The sequence below is a fragment of the Elephantulus edwardii genome, unplaced genomic scaffold (assembly GCF_000299155.1).
Source record: "Elephantulus edwardii isolate Elephantulus edwardi_28Jun2011 unplaced genomic scaffold, EleEdw1.0 scaffold00097, whole genome shotgun sequence".
NCBI classification, from domain to species: Eukaryota; Metazoa; Chordata; class Mammalia; order Macroscelidea; family Macroscelididae; genus Elephantulus; species Elephantulus edwardii.
In genome coordinates this window covers 6,704,791-6,711,958 of record NW_006399847.1, presented here as the reverse complement: position 1 = coordinate 6,711,958, position 7,168 = coordinate 6,704,791, and the positions used below count along the sequence as shown (strand labels likewise).

Sequence of the window (7,168 nt, the reverse complement as noted above, 5' to 3'; positions counted from 1 at the left end):
TATAATCAAAATCAGGTAAAGATTTTTAAGGAAGTCTTGACAGAAACCTAAGAACAACTGAATTGTACTCCAGAAAAAGTTTTAACTGTGGTTCTGAAACATTCCATAAGAAAGGGCCTCCAGGCATGAGCTCTGCACACAGCATGAGTTTTGGCCAATAGTTTGGGCCTGTGAGCCAGATAATCTGAAGCTTGCCCGGCGTGGACACTGGAGGTCTGGCACACTCCATAGCAAGAGTTCTTTAATTCCATCACAGAATACTCTCCAATGTATTATAGTTGTCCTTAAAGCTCTTCAATTCGAGGAAGTGCTTGGTACGTTTACTCTTCTGATTGGAAGGGAGGTATGTAACCTGGATGGTTGTTGGAGGGACTTCAGGAGACTGGATAAGGTCTTTGGCTGCTGACTGGTGATGTCGCTGAGAGCTCCCACTTCGTGATTTGACCGCGGTGGCCAGCTCAGTCAGGGCCTCCTGATAGCGTAGGTACTCACTCTGGCCAAAGACCCCTGTCCATAGCGGGCTGTTTCATAACCATACAGAAGGGCATCAATGAGGGCCTAAAGAACACCCTTGAAAGGAGTACTGGTGTTTCGTAGATCTAGCTAGTAGGAGCGAAAATTCTTGCCCATTAGGGAATGGGGATGCCGGCCTTCAGTATGAAATGGGATTTCAGATGCACGGATGGCGTCCAGAGCTTTCATCCTGTACAGATAGTTGTAGCAATTTTTATTTCCCTGGGCCTCTAACTGTAGCAGTCTGGCATCATCATTTGCAAGGAGCTGGGGCTCATATTTGATATCCTGCACCCTGGATAGTCGAATATCAATCTCCTCTTTCAGATCCTTGGGAGCATTGTGTCCCACAGGGGCATGAGGTCCTCTTCTAGATTTCATTGCAAAACGCATGATTTGCCTCTTCACAAAAATAAACAAGAGGACAAACACCAGGCTCCTGTACGCCATCACCAGCACGACATTCACTCCGGACAGCCAGTTACTGCTGTACGCCATGGCCGCCTCAACCTGCACAGACCTGCTCTGCTGTACTTCGTTACCCTGCCTCGTCAGCCAGGCTTCCGCTGAGGCAACGGTGCATGGGTTTCCTGGAGCTCCACGGCCATTTCCTTACCCCGGAAGACCAAGCCAGACGTCACGTGGTGAAGGCGGGGCAGTCGTGGAGGAGGCGGGGAGGACACGCGGAATGGGAGAGAGTTGTCCCATGGCAGTGCAGCTGCGCGCACGCTTTCGTGCACCCCCTAATCCCATTTCTATAGTCACTGAATGAATCCATCTTATCCTGGATCTTCCTCTTTTGAACTGTCCTTCTGCACTTTCAAGCATGATGTCCTTCTTCAAGGACTGGTCCCTCCTGGCCATGTGCCCAAAGTACCTGAGAAAGAGCTTCAAAATCCTTTTCCCAGGGAGCAGGTTGGTTTCACCATCTCCAAGAAAGAATTGTTTGCTTTCCTGGCAGTCTACTGTATGTTCAACACTCATCTCCATGACCATAACTCAAAGACTTTGTTCCTTTTTCTATCATCCTTAATTATTGCCCAGCTCTCTGATGCATAGCAAGAAACTGTGAAGACCATGACCTGTATCAAGTGCAACTTGGTCTCCAGACTGACATTATTGCTCTTCAGTGCTCTAGAGAGGTTCCCGAAAGTAAATTTTCCCAATGTAACTTGCCTTTTGATTTCCTGACTGCTCGTACATACTATGTTGTTGTTGTTAAGTGCCGTCGAGTCATAGCAACCTTATGAACGAAAGTCCTGGACACCTTCTGTATAACTTTCGTCCTTTCTCCGGGTTCATAGGGTTTCCAGAGCCAAGCTATTGTGGAAGTGGATGCCACTTCTGCTTCCAAGCTTGTTTTAATCGGGGAGCTTCACCAAACACTGTCCACTATGGGTAACAATTCTTGCATTTGATTCGTTAGTGTCACAGTGTTCAGCTTCACAGGAACTTACCTAACCTTACTTTAAGGGTCAGGGCCACCCATCCACCTTTGAAGGCCAAAAAGGACCTTAACACCCAACGCGAAGGACCCCAGAAACTTCCCTTGCCTGACTGCCACCAAGAGGAACCATCATGGAGACGCCATCCATCCCCCCACGCCCCCAAGCCGGCTGACTTCCAGAAGGCGTTTTCCTAATTGGGCGGGGGTGGGGGGGTGGGGGGAAGAGGGGAAGAATTACTTTAGAAATACAACTTTTCAGTTAATTACAGTTCATTGTGTTTTCCTTCACCAAACCAATTGCAGAAGTTTAAATAAAATAAGTGATAGTAGGAAATGAAGAAGGATCTGTAATTTTAAAATACTCGCATCGTGATAATAGAATTTTTGAAAGACCAATGAAATGGGCAAAAAGCCAGAATCACAAAATCAAAGAGACTGAACTTGCTCAGCATTTCTTAAACTCAAAGAACTGGAGAAGATATTCAAGCCTCAAGTTGCAATACTTAAGGATGCTTTGAGCAGAATATTAAATGGTCCTGAAAGTATTAAAAGAATATGGAAAAGAGTATATAGAGTTATTATACCAAAAGAAATTGGGAGAATTTGATGAAACAACATATGAGCAATAGCCTGTAGTGATGAAGGAAGAAGTTTAAACTTTGAAAGAATTGGCTAAGAATAAGTTCCCAGGAATTGATGGTATACCAATTGACATATTTCAACTAACAGATGCTGCCCTAGATGTGCTCACTAAATTGTGCTAAGAAATCTGGAGAACAACCACTTGGCCAACTAACTGTAAGAGATCTTTATTTGTTCCCATTCCAAAGAAAGGTGACCCAACAGAGTGTGGAAATTATTGAACACTCTCATTAATATCATATGCAACAAGATTCTGTGAAGATTATCCAAAAACGACTGGAACAGCACATAAGCAGACAACTGCCAGAAGTCCAGGCTGGGTTTAGCTGGAGTCCTGGTACTAGAGATATTGTAGCTAATGTTAGGCGAATCTGGGCTGAAAGCAGGGAGTATCAGAAGAATGTCTATCTTTGTTTTATCGATTATGCAAAGGCATTTGACCATGTGGATCATAACAAACTGTGGCTAACTAGATAAGAATGGGAATCCCAGAACACTTGATTGTGCTAATGGGAAACCTATACTTGGACCAGGAGACAGTCATTAGAACAGAGCAAGGAAACACTGTATGGTTCAAAATTGGAAAGGGCATACACCAGGGATGTGTCCTGTCTCTATACCTTTTCAACTTGTATGCAGAACAGATTATCTGGGACGCTGGGCTCTATGAGAAGAAATGTGGGGTCAAGATTGGTGGAAGATCTATCAACAATCTGTGTTATGCAGATGATACAACCCTCCTTGCGGAAACTGAGGAGGACTTGAAGTGCTTGATGCAGAGGGTCAAGGACTGCAGCCTCCAATATGGATTGAGGCTCAATGTCAAGAAGACAAAGATTCTCACCACTGGGCCAATTGGCAGTATCAGGATGGATGGTGAAGAGATTGAGATTGTTCACAGCTTTAGTTTGCTTGGCTCCACAGTCAACACTCTTGGCAACAGCACCCAGGAAATTAAAAGACATATTGCGATGGGAAAGTCTGTAGTTAGAGACCTCTCTAAAGTATTGAAGAGCAACAGTGTCAGTCTGGAGACCAACGTGCCCCTGATACATGCCATGGTCTTTACAATCACTTGCTATGGATCAAAGAGCTGGACAGTGATGAGGGATGATAGAAGGAGAATTGATGCCTTTGAGCTGTGGTACTGGAGAAGAGTATTGATTATACCATGTACTGCTAAGAAAACGAGCAGGTTTTTCCTGGAAAGGGTGAAGCTGGGCTGCTCATTAGGGGCAAGGATTCTGAAGCTTTATCTGACGTACTTTGGACATGTTGTAAGGAGGGACCAGTCCTTGGAGAGGGACATCATGCTTGGGAAGGTGGAGAGACAGAGCAGGAGAGGAAGATCCTTGATGAAATGGATTGATTCAATGACTAGAATAATGGGGTTAGGTGTGTCAGAGACAGTGAGATTGATCCAGGATTGTGCAGGGGTTAGCCTGTTGTACATAGGGTCACTATGAGTCGCAGGCAACTCGACAGCACATAACAACAACAATGATTTCTCTCTCATTGCCATAGTCAGAACTGAATCATGGTTGACCCTCAGTTGGGTGTCTGAGGCTATAGATAACATGTCAAGAGATTACTCATCTTTTTCAAGGAGAGCTGCTGGGTGAATGTGAATCAGGCCCGTAAGACATGGCTTTTGCATTAGTATCAAACTCCCTGACTAAGCAACCAGAGTTGTGTGCCAATGACTTTCAAAAAACAATTCAAACTCATTACCTTGGAGTTGGTACCAACTTACTGCTGACTCTCCAGAGGGTTTTAAGAAAGCTATATGGGAGACCGCTGTTAGGGACCTCTCCAGGGCACTGAAGAGCAATAGTGTCGCTCTGGAGACTAAGGTGCATCTGGTACAGACTATGGTCTTTGCAATCACTTATTATGCATCAGAGAGTTGGACAATGAGTAGGGAGGATAGAAGGAGAATTGATACCTTTGAGGTGTGGTGCTGGAGAAGAGTATTGAGGGTACCATGGACTGCCAAGAAAACAAACAGATTCATCCTGGAGAGGGTTAAACTGGGATGCTTTTTAGAGGCAAGGATTCTGGGGCATCATCTGACATACTTTGGACATGTTGTAAGGAGGGACAGGTCCATGGAGAGGGACATCATGCTTGGTAGGGTGGAGGGACGACGCAGGAGGAGAAGGCCCTGTATCAGGTGGATTGATTCAGTGACTGGAGTCATCGGGATGGGTTTGTCAGAGGCAGTGCGATTGGCACAGGATAGAGCAGGGTTTAGGGCTGGTGTACATAGGGTTGCTATGAGTCACAAGTGATTCGATGGCACATAACAATAACAACAACATAAACGAAAAGATTTCCCATCTTTCTCCCATGGAGCCTCTGGTGGATTCAAATCGCCAGAAAGGTGCTGCCTTGGGTTGGCAGCTCCATTCCCTATGTACTGTACCACCACTGTTGCTGCTGTGTATCATCGAGTCAGAACAGACTCATTGCTGACCATCAGGAGGGGTTTTCAGAGGCAGTTAATCACAGGGGAGGAGATTGCCCATCCTTCTGTCATGGAGCAGCTGGTGGATTTAAACCACACACCTTCAGAACTGCCGCACAGCTTCTTGCCATTGTGTTGTTGTTATTATGTGCTGTAGAGTCACTTGTTACTCATAGCGGCCCTGTGAACAACAGCCCTAAACTCTGCTCTATCCTGTGCCAATCACATTGCCTCTGACACTCCCATCCCGATTGCCCCAGTCACTGAATCAATCCACCTCATAGAGGGTCTTCTCCTTCTGCACCATCCCTCCACCCTACCAAGCATGATGTCCCTCTCCAAAGACCTGTCCCTCCTTAAAACATGTCCAAAATATGTCAGATGAAGCCCCCAAATCCTTTCCTCTAAGGAGCATCCCGGTTTAACCCTCTCCAGGATGAATCTGTTTTCTTGGCAGTCCATTGTACCCTCAATACTCTTCTCCAGCACCACACCTCAAAGGCATCAATCCTCCTTCTATCCTCCCTAGTTATTGTCTAACTCTCTGATGCATAACAAGTGATTGCAAATAGCTCCCTTATAAATGTCTTAGTCATTCTAAATACCACTTGTATCAACATAATGGTAGCTGTACACATGTACCTTATTGAATAAATTAAAGAGCAAACAAATCAACGGATCTGTAGCAAAAGACAATGAAGAATCTCAGTATCATCAATAAAAACAAGATTATAGGCCAACTGCAGAACAGATTATCAACTGCTCATACACAAATTCAAGTTGAAAGTGAGGAAAAATGAAAAGAAGCCCAAGTATAATCTCCAGTATATCACATCATAATTTAGAGATCATCTTAAGAATATATTTGACATTAATGACAAAGACTGAACAAATTTGGGATGGTATCAAAGACATAAGGTATGGAAAAAGCAAAAGGTCTTTAAAAAGATAATCTTTAAAAAAAAAAAAAAAGCAAAACAGATGCCAGAAGAGACTCTGAAACTTGTACATGAATGTAGAGTAGCTAAAGAGATAGCAAGAAATGATCACAAAACATCAATGAGTAATTGGAGAATAAGAATAAAGTTGTTGTAGTTGCTGTTGTTATATGCCATCAAGTTAGTTGCCTGTGACTCATACTGACCCTCTGTGCAGTAGCTCTGAACTCTGCCCTAGCCTGAGCAAGTCTCTCTGACTTTGACATACCTATGCCCTTATCCCAGTTACTATGTCAATCCATTTCATCTGGGATCTTCCTCTCCTGTGCTGTCCTTTTGCCTTCCAAGTATGATGTCCTTTTCCAAGGACTGGCCCCTCCTGGCCACATGCCCAAAGTACCCAAAGTATGTGAGACAGGGCTTCAAAATCATTGTCTACAAGGAGAAATTTGGTTTCACCTGTCTAAGAGAGGCCTGTTTGTTTTCTTGGTGGTCCATGTTCAATATGTGCAAATCCTAGAGTTAGAAATCCAAAAGGGAGAAATGCATTTGACTTTTTTTATGCTAAAAAAGTGAAGAAAATTTGAAACCTTTAAGTTGCAATATTGAAAGCTCTACTGTCAAGATATTAGACAATGCAGGAAGCAGCTAAAGAACGTGGGATGAAAACACAGAGTCACTATACCAAAAAGGATTGTCAACATTCATAAGGTCACTGTGAGTCACAAACAACTAGACAGCATCTAACAATGTAACATCTGTGGAAACTATTTTTAACTTACAAGATGAAGGTGGCCAGCTGGAGTCCAGAGTCTAGAGTTAATTTGCTGACCCCCTGAGCTAGATCCAAGAACTTGTTAGAACTGTGTAATAGAAGACCCGCTGAGACACCACTCAATAAGATACTCCAGAGGTAGGGCCCAGGAACCTGTGTCTTAACAAACTACAGGAGATTTTGAACCAGGTTAGCATTTAAGAAAAAAACAATTGTCAAGCAGACTCTGCCCTGTGGTAAACCGATGTGTCTGAGAAGTCTGCACCACAGGGATTTCCATAGTTGCTTTCTCACTCCTGGATCACCAGGCCTCTCTGTTGACTCTCCCTCACAACAGAGACTCTAAAGCAAAAGTACTCACTTAAATATTGAAGAATCAGACTTTA

General features: G+C 44.0%; 1 pseudogene; it reads right to left on the bottom strand.

The window, feature by feature from the left end:
* Window positions 1-250: 250 nt before the first annotated feature.
* On the bottom strand, window positions 251-1,011 carry LOC102856487 (annotated as a pseudogene).
* Between the last annotated feature and the right edge of the window lie 6,157 nt (window positions 1,012-7,168).